Below are 17,530 nucleotides of genomic sequence, written 5' to 3'. Positions count from 1 at the left end.
GGCTTTTTTTGGATGGGAGACTTTTGATGACCGCTTCTATTTCTTTGGGGGATATAGGTCTATTTAGTTGATTTACCTGGTCCTGGTTCAGCTTTGGTAAGTCAAATTGATCAAGAAAATTGTCCATTTCATTTAGATTTTCAAATTTTGTGGCATATAGACTTTTGAAGTAAGTCCTAATGAGTGTTTGGATTTCCTCAGTGTCTGTAGTTATATCCCCATTTTCATTTCTGATTTTGTTGATTTGGGTGGTGTCTGTCTGCCTTTTAGTTAGCCTGGCTAAGGGTTTGTCGATCTTGTTGATTTTCTCAAAGAACCAGCTCTTGGTTTCATTGATTCTTTGAATTGTTTTATTTGTTTCCAATTGATTGATTTCAGCCCTGAGTTTGATTATTTCCAGCCGTCTACTCCTTCTTGGTGTGTCTGCTTCTTCTTTTTCTAGGGTTTTTAAGTGAACCATTAGGGTGCTTGAATGAGCTGTCTCGAATATCTTTTTGAAGGCACTTAGTGCTATGAACTTTCCTCTTAGCACTGCTTTCATTGTGTCCCACAAGTTCGGGTATGTTGTGTCTTCATTTTCATTGATTTCTAGAAAGACTTTAATTTCTTTCTTTATTTCTGCCCTGACCCAGCTGTCATTTAGTAACAAGTTGTTCAGTTTCCATGTGTGTGTAGGCTTTTTGTTATTTCTGTTATTGTTGAGGTCCAGCTTTTTTCCATGGTGATCAGACAAGATACATGGGATTATTTCAATCTTCTTGTATTTGTTGATTCTTGCTTTGTGACCCACTATGTGGTCTATTTTGGAGAAGGTTCCATGAGGTGCTGAGAAGAAGGTAAATTCTTTTGTGTTTGGGTGTAAGGTTCTGTAAATGTCTGTTAGGTCCATTTGATTCATGACCTCTGTCAGAGACATTGTTTCTTTGTTTAATTTCTGTTTGGTTGACCTGTCCTTTGTTGAGAGTGGGGTGTTGAAGTCTCCCACTATTAATGTGTGTGGATCTATATGTGCTTTAAATTTTATCAATGTTTCTTTCACAAATGTGGGTGCCCTTGTATTTGGGGCATAGATGTTCAGGATTGTGATGTCTTCCTGGTGGAATTTTCCCTTGATGAGTATGAAGTGTCCTTCCCCATCTCTTTTGATTAATTTTGGTTGAAAGTCTATTTTATCAGATATTAGAATGGCTACTCCTGCTTGCTTCTTGGGTCCGTTTGCTTGGAAAGTCGTCTTCCAACCCTTTACCCTCAGGTAATGTCTATCTTTGTGTCTTAGGTGTGTTTCTTGTGTGCAACAGATTGCTGGGTTTTGTTTACGTATCCATTCTGTTAATCTGTGTCTTTTTATTGGAGAGTTGAGTCCATTGATTTTGGGAGAGATTAATGACCAGTGGCTGTTAGATCTCTTGATTTTGATGTTGGCTGTGGTCATCAGGTTGTGTGCTTGGTTGCTTTTTGTTTTACTGAAGTGAGGTTATTTATTTCCTGTGTTGTCTTGAATGTAGCTAGCTTTCTTGGGTTGTATTTTCCCTTCCAGTGTCTTCTGTAATGCTGGATTTGTTTGTAGGTATTGTTGAAATTTGTTTTTGTCATTGAATATCTTGTTTTCTCCATCTATGAGGACTGAGAGTTTTGCTGCATATAGTAGCCTGGGCTGACATCTGTGTTCTCTTAGGGTCTGCATGATATCTGTCCAGGCCCTTCTGGCATTCATAGTCTCTGTTGAAAAGTCAGGTGTGATTCTAATGGGTTTGCCATTATATGTTACTTGGCCTTTTTCCCTTGCAGCTTTTAGTATTTTTTCTTTGTTCTGTATACTTACTGTTTTGATTATTATGTGGCGGGAGGATTTTCTTTTCTGGTCAAATTTGCTTGGTGTTCTGTAGGCCTCATATATTCTAATTGGCCTCTCCTTTAGCTTGGGGAAATTTTCTTCAATGATTTTGTTGAAAATATTTTCTGGGCCTTGGAGAAGGGAGTCTTCTTTTTCCTCTATACCTATTATTCTTAGGTTTTGTCTTTTCATATTGTCTTGCATTTCTTGGACGGTCTGTGTCAGGAATTTTTCAGATTTAACATTTTCTTTGACAGATACATCAATTTCTTCCATTGTATCTTCTACACCTGAGATTCTTTCTTCCATCTCTTGTAGTCTGTTGGTTATGCTTACCTCTGTAGTTCCTGTTTTCTTCCCTAGATTCTTCCTTTCCATTATTTCTTCCATTTGTGTTTTCCTTAATTTTTCCAATTCTATCTTCAGGTCTTGAGTTGTTTTGTATACTTCCTTCACCTGTCTGATTGTACTTTCCTGTTTTTCTTTTAGTTCCTTCAACTCTGTTTCTTTCATTTCATTCAGTGTTTTAAGCATTTCCTTTCTAAAGGCCATAAACTGTTTGGCTGCAGCTTCCTCTATTTCTTTACCGATGGCAATATTCTGTTTGAGTTTATCTTCCTCTATGTCTTTACGAATCTTATTTGTTTCCTCTGTTATCATCTTCATGAGCATACTTGTTAGGTCATCTTCTTGGATTTCAGTTATGGTGGGGTGTCCAGGGCTACTTGTCCCTGGGTAACTGGGTTTTGGAGATGCCATATTGCTCTGTCTTTTGTTGCTTGAGCTTTTACGCTGGCCTCTACCCATTGTGTTATCTTAGGAGTTTGGGGTTATTTTCTGGTGGTTCCTGGGGATCCTGTGGTGGAGAGAATCCCCTTTGCAGAAAGCTGGATTTTCCTGAAGGATGTCTTCTCAGCTTTTTGGGTATAGTCCCTGGATGGCTGGTGTTTTTTCAGGAGTTGCTCACCTCAGGGATATATACCTGAGTGGTAACTGTGGTCTTTGTTAGTCGAGAGGGTTCTCCTCTCACCCAGGGAAGTCCTGAGGGCAGCTGCCCTGTTTCTGGGTTTCTTGTTGCAAATTTAATGATCAGCTGCTGTGACCCAGTTCGACATCAGGCGCACCTCAACTGTTTGTGCTTGTGTCTGGAGCACAGCTGAGTGCTGGCGCCTCAGCCCCACTAGACTACTAGACTTTTTCTAGGGAAGGATTGGGTGATTTAGATCAGTACAGTTTCCTTCCTTCCCCGTGGATTCTCTGGAGACACGGACTCCTAGTGTCTTTTTTTGTCCTGGTGCACAGTGCTCAGTGTCCGCCAGCTGGTTGGCCACAGAAATTTGCCTGTGCCTGGAGCACAGCTGTGTGATGGAGGCTCAGTCTCTGCCAGCTGTCTGGTGCGCAGAAACTGCCTGTGTCTGCCTTTGCGGCTTTTGGGAGTCTGAGTGGCTCCCTAAGCTGGGTAATTTTCCGGGGACCTGTTCAGGTTGGGGGTGAGCTGAGTGCTCTGAGATCAGACCCGCCATTTCTATCTCTGGTGTGGTGCCCAAGGTTCAGTCTGGGACCGTGACCAGAGACACTGGCTTGTGGCTCTGGGCTGGGACTGGGGCTGGCGGCCGGCAGCCAAGCGTCTGGTGGAACCGGGATCTCTTCCGCGGTTTAGCCGGGTGAGTTAAAAGCTGATTGAATCCCCCACTGTGGGGTATCCTCTCACCTGGGAAACACAATGACTGTGTTTTATGGCCGAGAGTTCTGATTGCTGTTCACTGTGCTGATCATGCTGTGCTGTTGCTCAGAATGAGAGTCCTCCCGGCACCGCCATCTTGCCTCTCCATCCAGCCTTTTTAAATGAAGAATGTATTTAATAGTTTTTTTGTTTGTTTGTTTGTTTTTTTAACATGATGTATTGTAATAACTGCGGTTCTTGTTTACTTGGCTCAAACAGCATGGCTTGATTTTTACTTCTCATAATTCATAAAATAAATACCAAGGTCTTTTTACCTCACCTAAAGGTTTGAGAAACAGATTTAAGTATCTTGTTAGACTTACCAAAGGTTATTGTTTTAAAATACCTGACAAATTTTAAAATGTATTGTAAAATAAAACTCTGATGGTCCAGGACCAAACTCAGAGGTGTTGAGTCAAACTGTCTCGTGTAAAAATATTATTATCATCAGTCAGATTTCAAAATATCATCTGTTTGTCCACAAATAATCATAAACACACATAGAGACATAGCAAAGGAACATAGAAATCCTCCATTGTCACCTTGGAGTAACCAGAATACTCAAATACCAGGGCTTGACCAGCCTCTACCGGACACAAGTACCACAAATTCCAGAAGGAGTGGACCCTCTCATGGGTCCCCTCCACACACATAGATACCAGAAGGAGCAGAGCACCCATTGCCTTCTCCACAGCTTCCAAATGGAGAGTGGGCTCCAGCAGCCCTATTATCACACAAAATACGGTCTCACTGACCCTTTCTCCTGGTGCCAAAAAATGTAGAGATGTATAAGCCTCTTCCCAGGGAATTAGAGAGTCCTTCATATTCCCTTGACCAGATTGCAAACTCTCCCAGTTTCCCCAGACTTCGAGAGCAAACCAAAACCAGAAACCAAAGCAGACAGCCAGCACACAAAAGCAAAATCAGAGACAAGAGAAAGAACAATGGCGGTCCCTGCTTTTTAAACATTTACCTATTTTTTTAAAACCTGTTTTTGTAATATTAAAACAAAGCATGCTATTTAGGAGTGAAATTATAAAGCACATTTATAATTTTAAAAGTAAACCAACTTTAAAATTTACCAGAGCAAACAATCCAATTTTCTTATTGTTATTATTATTTACTATTACTATTACTTTTATTATTATTATTATTATTACGATTGTTTTTATTGAAGTTTTTCTAATTCTCTTTTTTTTATTTTTTATTTTTTTTTATCAGTTACATTTTATTAACTCTGTATCCCAGCCGTGTCCCGATCCATCATTCCCTCCCAGTCCCTCCCTCCCTCCCTCATCTCCACCATGCCCCTTTCCAAGTCCACTGATAGGGGGGACCTCCTCCCCATTCATCTGATCCTGTTTTATCTGGTATCTTCAGGACTGGCTGCAAAGCCCTCCTCTGTGGCCTAACAGGACTCCTCCTCCCTTCGGGGGTGGGGAGACCAAAGAGCCAGTCATTGAGTTCCTGTTAGAAATAGTCCCTGTTTCCCTCACTTTGGGAAACCAATTGGTTACTGAGCTACCACAGGCTACATCTGAGTGGAGGTTCTAGGTTATATCCATACATGGTCCTTGGTTGAATGTCAGTCTCAGAAAAGACCCTGTGCCCAGATATATTTGGTCCTTGTGGAGCTCCTATCCTTTCTCCAACAGACTAACTCCCCTTCTTTCTTATGATTCCCTGTACTCTGCCAAAGGTTTGGTCATGAATCTTTGCTTTGAAAACACTGCTAGTTAGAGTCTTTCAGATGCGCTCAGTAGACTCCTGTCATACTTTCAATGCACATCCCATCTGTCTTTCTAAATGAGGACTGATCATCTTACCCCATGTCTGTTCAATTGATTATCTTTTTTATGTGTATAGATTTCATTATGTTTATCATATCTTATAGGTCTATGTAAGTGAGTATATCCCATGTTTGTCTTTCTCCTTCTGGGATATTTCACTCAGAATGATCTTTTCTAGATCCCACCATTTGCCTGCAAATTTCATGATTTCCTCCTTTTTGATTGCTGAGTAGTATTCCATTGTATAAAAATACCACAATTTCTGTATCCATTCCACCGTTGATGGACATCTGGGTTGTTTCCAGGTTCTGGCTATTACAAATAGAGCTGCTATAAACATGGTTGAGCAAGTGTCCTTTTTGTGTACTTGAACAAACTTTGGGTATATACCTAGCAGTGGTATAGCTGGATCTGGAGGAAGCACTATTCCTATTTGTCTTAGAAAGCACCAGATAGCTTTCCAGAGTGGTTGTAGCAGTTTACATTCCCACCAGCAGTGGAGGAGGGTTCCCCTTTCTCCACAACCTCTCCAGCATGTGTTATCACTTGAGTTTTTCATCTTGCCATTCTGATGGGTGTAAGGTGATATCTCAGGGTCGTTGTGATTTGCATTTCCCTGATGGCTAATAGGATGAGCATTTCGTTAAGTGTTTTTCTGCCATTCGATATTCCTCTGTTGAGAATTCTCTGTTTAGCTCTGTTCCCCATTTTTTGATTGGATTACTTGGATTGCTGCTTTTCAGCTTCTTTAGTTCTTTGTATTTACTGGATATTAGTCCTCTGTCAGATAAAGGGTTAGTGAAGATTCTTTCCCAATCTGTAGGCAGTCATTTTGTTTTGATGACGGTATCCTTTGCTTTACAGAAACTTTTCAGTTTCATGAGGTCCCATTTATTCATTGTTGCTCTTAGAGCCTGTGCTGTTGGTGTTCTGTTCAGGAAGTTGTCTCCTGTGCCAATGAGTTCTAGGCTGTTCCCCACTTTTTTTCCAATTGATTTAGGGTATCTGGTTTTATGTTGAGGTCCTTGATCCATTTTGACTTTAGTTTTGTGCAGGGTGATAAATATGGATCTATTTTCATTTTTCTGCATGTAGACATCCAATTGGTCCAGCACCATTTGTTAAAGATGCTGTCTTTTTTCCATTGAATGGAATTGGCTTCTTTGTCGAATATCGAGTATTCATAGGTGTGTTGATTTATTTCTGGGTCTTCTATGCGGTTCCATTGATCCTCCTTTCTGTTTCTATGCCAATACCATGCAGTTTTTATTACTGTTGCCCTGTAGTACAGCTTGAGATCAGGAATGGAGATACCTCCAGATGATCTGTTGTCGTACAGGATTGTTTTGGAGATTCTGGGTTTTTTGTTTCTCCATATGAAGCTGAGAATCTTTTTTTCAAGGTCTGTAAAGAATTGAGTTGGTATTTTGATGGGAATTGCATTGAATCTGTAGATTGCTTTTGGCAGGATGGCCATTTTCACAATTTTAATCCTACCAATCCATGAGCACGGGAGATCTTTCCATCTTCTGATATCCTCTTCGATTTCTTTCTTCAGAGACTTGAAGTTTTTCTCAAACAGGTCTTTCACTTGCTTGGTTAGAGTCACACCAAGGTACTTTATGTTATTAGTGGCTATTGTGAAGGGTGTTGTTTCCCTAATTTCTTTCTTAGCCTTTTTGTCTTTGGTATATAGGAGGGCTTCTGATTTTTTTTAGTTGATTTTGTATCCTGCCACTTTGCTGAAGGTGTTTATCAGCTGAAGGAGTTCTCTGGTTGAATTATTTGGGTCCCTCATGTATACTATCATATCATCTGCAAATAGTGACACTTTGACCTCTTCCTTTCCAATTTGTATCCCCTTGACCTCCTTTAGTTGTCTTATTGCTCTGGCTAGGACTTCAAGTACTATGTTGATGAGATATGGGGCAATGGACAGCCTTGTCTTGTCCCTGATTTCAGTGGGATTGATTTAAGTTTCTCTTCATTGAGTTTGATGCTAGCTATAGGCTTTCTATATATTGCCTTTACTATGTTTAGGTATGTGCCTTGTATCCCTGATCTCTCCAAGACTTTAAACATGAATGGGTGTTGGACTTTGTGTTGGACTTTGCGAAATGCTTATGTGGCATCTAAGGAGATGATCATGTGGCTTTTCTCCTTCAGTTTGTTTATGTAGTGGATTACGTTGATGGATTATGTTGAACCACCCGTGCATGCCTGGGATGAAGCCTACGGGGTCATGGTGGATGATATCTTTGATATGTTCTTAATACCTGGACTAGTTTCCTTTCCAATTGAACTTTCTCCTGAAGAACAGTAATGTCTTCCTGCAGTGGTCATGTATCTCCTGCACATGTGGTAGGGAAAGCCATGGGGGGCAGGGAGGGCAGAGGGCACAGGCAGCAAGTGTGCATTATGAGACGTGGCAGTTTCTTCCTGTGACTCCCTTTCATCCTCACTATCTAGCTCTTAAATTATTTTCTGCTCTCAAATTACACAAATCTGTTTCAGCTCCTTTATGAATATGTAAAATCACATTGGAAGTATTTTTGTTTTCCTACCTGTTTGGCTGCTCCATTTTCTTTAAGCCTTTCCTTAGCTTGTGAGATCAAAATTTTTCATTTTATCTGTCTCATGCCTAGGATCCAACACATCTCTAATTAGATTCCACAGAGGAACAGATATAACAGGTACCTTCACAGGACCGTTATTAGTGTAATATTCTTACAATTGTTTCCCTACACTCTCCATGTTTCCATATTTACATACATTACACTGGGAAGGAGGGACATACATCATTTACAAACTAAAGGGTATAAGGGAATTTCTCCCAACTCATCCTGTTTATTTTAACATTGACTGCTATTGTTCTGAACAATGATTGAGCTGCCTGCCTAACTTGTCTTCCTCTGTTCAATGGGCAGTATCACAAAGCACTGTTTTTACTTAGGCATCTGGAGCTCCAAATACCAATGTTTCTCACTTTTGCCCCTTTTTTTCAAGGTCCCTTTTTTGGGCACCAACTGACCTATCCCACAGGCTAGCTGAACAGGATAAACCTGAAAGGGGGAAATTGGGAGACAGAGATGTGAAGAATGGAAGCAAGACAGATTCCTGATCAAGTCTCAATTTACTGAATGTGCAAACAAAACTGATAAAGCAGCATAGGATACAAGCAATTTTTTTTTAACAGTAGCAACACATCTGTCCACCTGCCAAGGCATGCAGAATTAACTCAAGGTTATACATAGTTTGCTTGTGGTTCCCAAGGGTGCAGGGAGCTTGCTATCTACTTCTCAGTCTCAGAGAAGCCCACCTGTAGAGACTGACCACCAAGGACAATCTCTGAGCAATAGAACTATTGATAAGCCCAGCATCTGCCAAGGCCAGGAGGCAGAATTCCAATTACCAGACTCCTTCACCTTGCTCCTCACATCTTGAGGTAGTCCTTGAGACCCTGTAAAAATAAGTCAGGATTACACCCATTATTCATCATTCTGACTTACCTCTTACTAATTTACTGCTGCAGAAAATTGCAAAACTGTTTTATGGTTTGAGATACCTCCTGCAAGATATCTCAATGTTTCCTTAAGATATCTCAAAGATGATCCAAGACTGAGGAGCTGATGTTCTCACCTAAATCTATCACCCATGACCTAGATTCCTAGTGTAGCTTTTGGTAACTTTTCCACTAAATGGCATTGGCTCCACTAGTTGCCTTTGGCTTCAGTAAATAGCTTTGTATCCAGGCATGCCTGTAGTTCCCACCCTCAGGAAGCTACAGACAGGAGGATCACAGAAAGCTTGAGAACAGCCTGGACTTCATGGCAGGATTCTGTTTCAAAAATGGGAAGAATTCAGGTGGGAGGTTGGTCAACTATCAAGGGAAATGTCTCAGCAATAGCTACTTGCCCCATCTGCACGAGACTCTGACCTCCACCAGCCCCTCCTCTTTCTACTTTCCTCTCTTTCTCCTTCTCCTTCTACACCCCCTCTCACACAAACACACACAGAGAGAAATCTAACTATTTATGTAAAAATTGCCTGTCGTAGTTTTATCAAGCAAAGCATTTTGCAGGCAAATTCAGGTCACTGAAGTATAGTAGAATTAAGCTTCTCAGGATAAGCAAAGAAGTAACAAATGTTAATGGAATTTAGAAAGGATTTCGTAGCTGGATCCATGAAGGCTTTTGTATAGGATGAAATTTTTTGTAAATGGAAAATAAAATTAAGAGAAAGAATTAAGATTGAACTAACATTTCAAAGTTCCTTTCACCCTAGTCAGTTTGCAATCACGGCTGCAGTTGCTTACCCAGTGTTTGATCCAAACGATGAGGCCATCAAGAAGTAGGTCATGGAGAAGAAAGCCATAACTCTATTAAGTGTCAACAGCAGCAGTCAACATTTTTACTTTAAGATTTCTTTTCAGAGCCAGATGCAATGGTGCACACCGGTAATGCCAGCACTTATGAAGGAAATGTCATGAGTATCTCTATGTTTTCAAGGACAACCTGGTCTACAAAGTGAGTCCAGGACAACCAGAGACACTCTCTTTCAAAAGACAAACAAAAAAGTTTTTTTGTTTTTTTTGTGTGTGTGTTTTTAAATTTTTTTTATTAATTTTTGTTACATTATTTTTTCACTTAGTATCCCAACTGTGGGACCCTCAATCATCTCCTCCCAATCTCTCTCTCCTTTCCTCTTCTCTCCCTATGCCCCGCCCCTAGTCTACTGTTAGGGGAGATCCTCATCCCCTTCTATCTGATCCTAGGCTAGCAGTTGTCATTAGGAGTGGATGAATTGTCTTCCTCTGTGGCCTGGCAAGGCTGCACTCACCCCCACTCCCCTCAGTGGCAGTGATCATAGAGGCTGCCCATGAGTTCACTTCAGAGAGAATCCCTGTATTGCATACTAGTGAACACACTTGGAGACTGAGTCTATGGCCTACATCTGAGCAGGGGGTTTAGGTCCTCTTCGTGCATGGGACCTCAGAGCCCACATGTAGGGAAAGGATCTTCCCCAAACCTGTATCTGACAGAGGGAGGACTTATATCCAGAATATATGAAGAACATAAGATGTTAATCACCAACAAACCAAGTCATTCAATTTAAAAGTGGGGTTCAGAGCTAAGCAGAGAATTCTCAATAGAAGAATATCAAATGGTAGAGAAACATGTAGAGAATTCTTCAATATCCTTACTCATGAGGGAGGTGCAAATTAAAAGAACCTGAGATTTTACCTTACCCCCATTAGAATGGCTAAAAAATAAAAATCTCCTGTGATAACACATGCTGGAAAAGACATGGAGAAAGAGGAACCCTCCCCCATTGCTGGTGGGAATGTAAACTTCTACAACCACTTTGGAAATCAATCTGGTGCTTTCTCAGGCAATTAGGACTAGTCCTTCCTCAAGATCCAGCTATACCACTCCTAGGCATATAACCCTTTATTTTTATTTTTAGTGGTGTGTATGTGTGTGTGCATGCCTGCATGAGTTTGTGTGTGTATATGAGTACAGATAGTCACAGAAGCCAGAGGTATAAAATCCAAAAGTGGTATAACTCCCCAGGAGTTCCAATATTCATACCAGGAGCTGAACTAGCGTCCTATTTCACATTAATACCAACATTTAACCAGTGAGCCAGCTGTCAAGTGTCATCTACATTTCAATTTTTCAGTCATATGCCATTTATTTATTTTTGTCAAAACCTGTTCATTCAGCACTGCCTACTGAATAGAAAGACCCAAGCATGTCACAAACCTTCCCATGTCACAGCTACTGTGAAAACAAAGAAAGAGAGAAACTAAAATATTTAACAAAAAAAAAGTTTCAATATGTACAGCCAAGTTCTAGATCCTCTCCTGCATACAATTGTTGAATGACCTGAAGGGATACAGAAGACATGGTCTCTATGACATATTTATGAAATCAAATAAGCCCCATCTATGATTGCCTTCAATCAGCCACAGTTGATTTGGAAGATTGTTGGCAAGTCAAATGAATACTGACTTTAACTTCTGTGAATATAGAGACAAGCCATGTTTGGATCAAATCTTAGAAGTGTTAAGAGTGGGGACCTAGAGGTGCTGTCCCAACAACCAGAGGAAATTAGCTCTAGCCTATAAGCTTTTATTCTGCTAAACACAGGGTGTGCTTGGGTTTCACATGGTTATAAAATATTGTACACTGTTATATAAAATATACACACTTGCCTTATAAAGCTCACCTAGCAGGTGACAGTGTTACAGTGAAAAGAAGGGGTCTTACTCACTTCTTCCCTCACCTGAATAGTGTTATATCAGCCCCAACAGAAGTGTGTTAAACTTTCAGAATCCATCCTCAACATCGTTTCTCCAACTAGATATGCTTCTGCTTTACCTCTGTTTCACTCTTGTGGTATTTTTCTGCAGTTTGAATGCCTTGCAAGCTCTCTTACCCTCCATCAAGGCCCACAGTGTCCCATTTCTTAAAGAACATTCTCAGAACATTCTAAGCCCACTCCACCCCTTCGGAAATGTAGCACATTTTTCAGATTTTATATGAAGACAGCTGGCATTTTCAGGTCCTTACATGTTTGGTGAGTTCCTCCTTTTCCCAGGGTGCAGCAGAATTTATTGGGAAATTTCTACACACAGAACAGTCCTGAAAAGCTTTTGTTTGCCAAGTTGTCTCAGACTTCCCTAGTGAGCAACTGATCTCTCTATGAAGGGCTCTATGGAATAGCTGTCAGTGCTCCCCTTCGATTCCATGGTCTCTTATGGGGTACACAGAACATCCTGGATTTACTCATATTGAGTGAGTTGTTTGTGTGTGTGTGTTTGTGTATGTGTGTGTGAGTGTGTGTGTGTGTGAGTGTGAGTGTGCTCATCCTGATTGAGGTGTGTTCACATGCATGTGTACATGTATGCTCATATGCACATGCAAATGCCTTCTGTATAGCAGGTTCTTTCTAGGTCCTTTATAAGTAGCATCACATTTAAAACTCACCACAGTTGTCTGGGCTTAGTGCTATTGTGATACTCATTCCACAGGTCAGTAACCAGAGGCTACGAACACTTATGTGCCTCAGAGTTGGTAGGCCCAACATTTAATCATGAACAGAGTATTTTATATGAGTTTTATGGGTCATGCCCAACTGTCACTACCTCTCCATCTCTTTCTCTCACAAAATAGCTCTCTAATCTCAAGAGAGAGCATCTTTACCTTCTCCTTTCTCATAACAGGTACTCTGAAACAGAGTGAGAACCCAAACAAACACAAGAGCTGATGCAGAGGCCATGGAGGGGTGCTGCTTCCTGTCTTGCTTCATATGGCTTGCTCAGTCTGCTTCCTTATAGAACCAAGAACCACCAGCCCATGGATGGCACTACCACAGATGGACTGAGCCCTGCCCCATCCATCACTAAATAAGAAAATGCCCTAAAGGCAGTACTACACCCTGATCTTATGGAGGCATTTCCTTCGTTGAGAGGAGGCATCTCCTCACATGACTTTAGCTTGTCAAGTTGAGATAAAATAGCTACCACAGATAGGACAAGGTTCATTCACAGCACAGGGCCACCTTATCAGCCACTTGATGCCCAAATGGTTCATATGAGCAACTGCAGACCTTTATGTGGATGGAAATTATTAGCACATCATAGTCCCTTGTTTCTGCAGCTGCTTGGTCTGGCCACAGGGGAAAGAGGGAAGTGTAATCTTTTAGCAGGAAACCATCTTTCCTAACTCTGAGAGGATATAAAAATGTAGGGTATGGACACTGTAGCTGTTTTGTAGCTGAAAAGTCTTTGTAATGATAGAAATTCTGGGTCCAATTAAAAGGTCATAGGGCTGGCCATGTCTGCTGAGTACTGGGAATAAGGTATGTGCCACCACCCCTGACTGCTGTCTGCATTCTTGAAGAGACTCAGAAAATAGAGAGTTAAAAGTTCATTTGGTAACAGCCTAAAATCATGTGATTTTTCTGGGAAGGTTGAGGTATAGAGAGAAAAAAAAAACTGGGTCAGTGAGAGAAAGTGGGCATAGAGTTTATTTAGGATGACCATGACTATTCCCATTGCCAGGGTTGTTGCAACAAAATGAACTAGAAGTAGCAGCAGGGGACTACAGAGCATCAAGAGAAGGGATGAAGAGAAAATAGAGGACTATTGTAAAGAAATATATCCAGCCTGGGGTGGAAAGGATAATGGTCTCTTTAGCCACTTTCTTCACAGCATCTACAAGGTCACTTGCAGATGTATCAGGAACAAATGGAGCTGTTATTAGATAAGAGATATTGGGAGGATTATATGGAACATCTAAGTAAAGGGTGAAGTTCAGTAAGTAAAATATTTAAAAGATAGAATAATAATATAAGTACGAGGCTAGTAAGGATGAGAAAGTGATCTATGGGAGAAAGTTTCCAAAAACTCAGAAATGTTTCTGCCTTCCTCTAATCTAGTTGCTGGGAAAAAATCTGTACAGAAACCAAAAAGCAAATATTAAATTTCCAGGTTCACTGATCTCTATCACTATTCATCTCTGCCTTTGTAATAAAAAATTGACCTCAGACACCATGTAAAATAAAATTCTGAGACTGTGTTCCATAACACACTTTATTTTTTGGCAGTGGTAAAACCAATTTTAATTCACAGCAGACACTCTGTAGAGAGATAACAACAGTAACAACAAAAAAAGCCAGACAAAGTCTCAGCATTGACAAGAGTTTAGCCAGAGTCAAAACAGATTCAAAACTTCCTGAATGCATGTTACAGAAATTACATACTAATGCTAGAGTTTAAAAAAAATCCTTACACATGGCTTGTGCCTGTTTTGCAGAATAGGCAGAGTAACAGCCATGGGTTCTCACATATAAATGGGCTTCCCATTACATGCAGATCTTTAATCTCCAGTAAAAGATAAGACAATTTTTAGAATAGACATTGAGAAGACACAGAACTCTGTCTTACTTGACCTACTGATAAGCAGTTTGAGGAAAACACCATGGTCACATCTATGGCATTTCTGCCCTTGTCTGTGGCACAGGCCTGAGCTATGGTGGCACAGGCCTGTAATCCCAGCACTCTGGAGTCAGAGGTGGATTTCTGAGTGGGAGGCCAGCCAGGTCTACAAAGTGTGTTCCAGACCTAGCCATGGCTAAACAGAGAAGCCCTGTCTCTGGAAAAAAAATAACAAAGAAAAATCCATCTAGCAAAACTGTACTGCTTTCTGGAGCCCGTTTCTGTGGGTGCTTTACCTGAAGGAAACAAGTTCCTCCTTTACACATCAAAGGGCAATACTCCCAATGGAGGTAATTTGATCTCCTGGTCAAAGAAATACCCTTAGGAAGAATGGGCTCATTTTGAATCATGCTAATGAAATAAATGTAAAAATTAATTCTTTGTACTAGGAGCCTAACACAGGATAGTTGAGTCAACCATTACTAGCCCCAATTGCTATTTCTTATACCAAGATAGAAAAAGAAAAACCAAACATAATGTATTTGAAGAGTATTTTAAAAGAAAACAGAGAAATAAAAAACATGAGTCTTTTCTACCAAATACGATAAAACTTGTACTTAGGAATTATATTGTTGTCTTCCTCATCTTACAAGATTTGCAAATGTTATAATCTCTCCCCTATCTCAAGTCAAATTTTCGTTTATTCAAAAGGTCCTATTTCTGTTCTAGAAACTTAATATCCTTAGGCAGTGATTCCTTTCTCCTTCGTTCATTTACCTGGGCATCAATTCCATTCAAATTCGCCAAAAGTGTAAGATGGAGGTCAGACCCCAGCCAAAAGGGAAAAGACACAATCACCACCTTATTCAGAATAAAAAACAATAGTATACATTCCTCTGTGTATTCCTTCTTCATGAGCACAGCCTCATGATCATGTAGTTTGTTCTGCTGGAAAAAAAAATATTCTGACCTAAGCTGGCTGATCTGCATTACTGTGCAATATTCTGGTGCTTATAGCCTGTGGAAAACACAGGGCTTGGAATCCACAGACCAGTAAGAAACAGATTCCTTAGCAGTCCCTCAAATGGATACCTGGGCAAGAGGAAATCCCACTTTTTCAACTCTAACACATATAGCAAGATACTCAAACTAGGAGGAAGATATCCCTGTCTAACCCATTCAACCATTAAGATTGAAACTTGTACTCCATTTCAATAGGGTCCACACACAAGGGCAGAAATGCCATAGATGTGACCATGGTGTTTTCCTCAAACTGCTTATCAGTAGGTCAAGTAAGACAGAGTTCTGTGTCTTCTCAATGTCTATTCTAAAAATTGTCTTATCTTTTACTGGAGATTAAAGATCTGCATATAATGGGAAGCCCATTTATATGTGAGAACCCATGGCTGTTACTCTGCCTATTCTTCTGCAAAACAGGCACAAGCCATTTGTAAGAAACTCATACTAGAGTCCAGTGCCTTGCATGTCCTATGAAGTTCACAAAGGAATGCATTCCAGTCCTTACAAATAATTCACTTATAAAAGAACTTATTATGTGTTATATACCAGTTCATGAAATGGAAATCTTTTAATAATAATAATAATAATAATAATAAACATTTAGTACTGTATAGGCCATAGGCATATGAATTGTGTTTTCAGACACAGCTTTCAAAACAACCCAGAAAACATGAATCAAATTCATAATATGGTAAGCAAATATTAACAGAAGTTAATTTCAAAAATGTCTTCTTAGAAAGCAAAACACATGACAGTGCCCCCATCTCTCAGCACTGCTGTGTCCTGGCTGCTACCTCTAACACTCCAGAAGATGATCTTATTTTCATCTAACCATTTACCAACAAGCTGAAATTTCCTAAAGTGAAAAGACAAGTATTTAAAGACTTCTCTTCTTATCATGTAACATGTACAATACTAAGAATAAGGGATCTATGAAATACCAAACTTCATTCTCATGATTGGGAAAATACAAACAAACAGAAACCTTACAAGTGACTGCTAAAAGACACAACTACATCAATCAGTGCATCTGTGGTAGCATTTACTTCTTAACCTAAGTATTCCTAAGCCCTGGCAAAATCCAGAAAAGCTGCAGAAACCAACTCAAGAGAACAATGGTGGCACCAAAATCAGCACAAACTACTGCCTAGGACTTTTGTGGTTCATTCTCAAAGTTCAGTCTATGTTGAACATTTTTAAGTTCAGACATATCAAAACCTAGAAGTATTGAGAGTCTGTGGTCTTCTCTTGCCTTCAAGCAAATATATCTCCTTGTTACAAAAAAACAAAGCCACAATAATTTTTTTCCATCTTCAAGAATAAAGACAACAATTCAATTTCTTTTGTACTAGGATATGTTTTCTTTTGGAAATAATCTTAAGAAACTGCCTTTTTTCCTGAGAGCAGTAGTCTTTGCATTCAGTAGGATCTAATGCTAGGATCTGGAGTAAATCATTACTGGTCTCAAGTTCCTAAAAGCCACGTGGGACTGGGCCGCATACTTGTGACCTTGTCTAGATTTTCCACAGGCACTTGAAAGATTCTTAAAATGTTCTGCCCTGCAATAAAGAGAGCATTTGCTTAAGACATACCTCTAGGGCATGAGAACGCAGCCCGTACCTGCCAATTTCAACCTCAGGTGGCCATGTCTTCAGCTCTACATTCCACTCCCCTCCCCAAGCTCAGTCACACACTGCCACCCCTACTTCATTCCTTCCCTGGCTTTTAGTCACATATAGGCCTTGCATCACAGTCTTCCCCTGTGGCTTCACTTCACACCAGAGCATCCAGCCACAGTCCTTCCCAGGCCTCAGGTCATACCTGGGCCTAGAGACACAGTCCTCCCCTGTCCTCCATCACACACAGGCCTGCCATCACAGCCCTCCACAGTCGTTCCCTATCCTCCTGTCACCCTAGAGCCACCATAGCCCTCCGCAGTCCTCCCCCTGGGCCCTGCCCCTGATCCCACACAGACCTCCTCATTCCTCCCCTGTCCTTCAGTCACACATTGGACACCACAGTTCTCCACAGTCCTCCCCCTGCCTCAGGTTGCACACAGCCCTGCCCAGGCCTCCCCAAGCCTCCAGTCACAAACAGTCCTCCACAGTCCTCCCCCCTCCTCCATCACACACAAGCCTGCAGTCACAGACCTCCACAGTCCTCCCGTGACCTGCTGTCACACACAGTCCTCTCCTATCTTCTGGTCACGCATTGGCCTG

Source organism: Meriones unguiculatus (genome assembly GCF_030254825.1).
Source record: "Meriones unguiculatus strain TT.TT164.6M chromosome Y unlocalized genomic scaffold, Bangor_MerUng_6.1 ChrY_unordered_Scaffold_35, whole genome shotgun sequence".
Lineage (NCBI taxonomy): Eukaryota > Metazoa > Chordata > Mammalia > Rodentia > Muridae > Meriones > Meriones unguiculatus.
The sequence above is the reverse complement of the archived record's forward strand: the minus strand, read 5'-3'. Positions refer to the sequence as shown.